Source organism: Camelina sativa, unplaced genomic scaffold (assembly GCF_000633955.1).
Source record: "Camelina sativa cultivar DH55 unplaced genomic scaffold, Cs unpScaffold19917, whole genome shotgun sequence".
NCBI lineage: Eukaryota > Viridiplantae > Streptophyta > Magnoliopsida > Brassicales > Brassicaceae > Camelina > Camelina sativa.
In genome coordinates this window covers 1-282 of record NW_010940918.1, presented here as the reverse complement: position 1 = coordinate 282, position 282 = coordinate 1, and the positions used below count along the sequence as shown (strand labels likewise).

The window sequence follows — 282 nt, the reverse complement described above, 5'->3', positions numbered from 1 at the left end:
TGGGTGGTGACTTTTTCCCACTTTGTGATTGTTTGCTTGAGCTCTGACTGTTGTGTCGATGACGCTGTCTTGCCACTCACTATTTTACTGTTGATATCTTGTATTTGTTTGAGACACTTCATCATTTCATCTTTGCTGGTTTCCATGTTGCTCTTCATCTATCATACCACAAATATATAATTTTATGACTTAATATTCAATCTTAATCAACAGGAATGACCATAAATTAAAGTTTACGCACCTTTGCTGATTTGACATTCTTTGAACCCACTAAAGCCATGG

At 36.2% G+C, this 282-nt stretch overlaps 1 long non-coding RNA gene across 1 annotated transcript; it reads right to left on the bottom strand.

Annotated features, from left to right (window-relative positions):
• Positions 1-72: 72 nt before the first annotated feature.
• LOC104775581 lies at positions 73-282 on the bottom strand. Its single transcript, XR_766002.1, has 2 exons — positions 242-282; positions 73-158 (listed from the first exon to the last, which is right to left on the bottom strand). It is a non-coding gene; the product is annotated as an uncharacterized LOC104775581 (long non-coding RNA).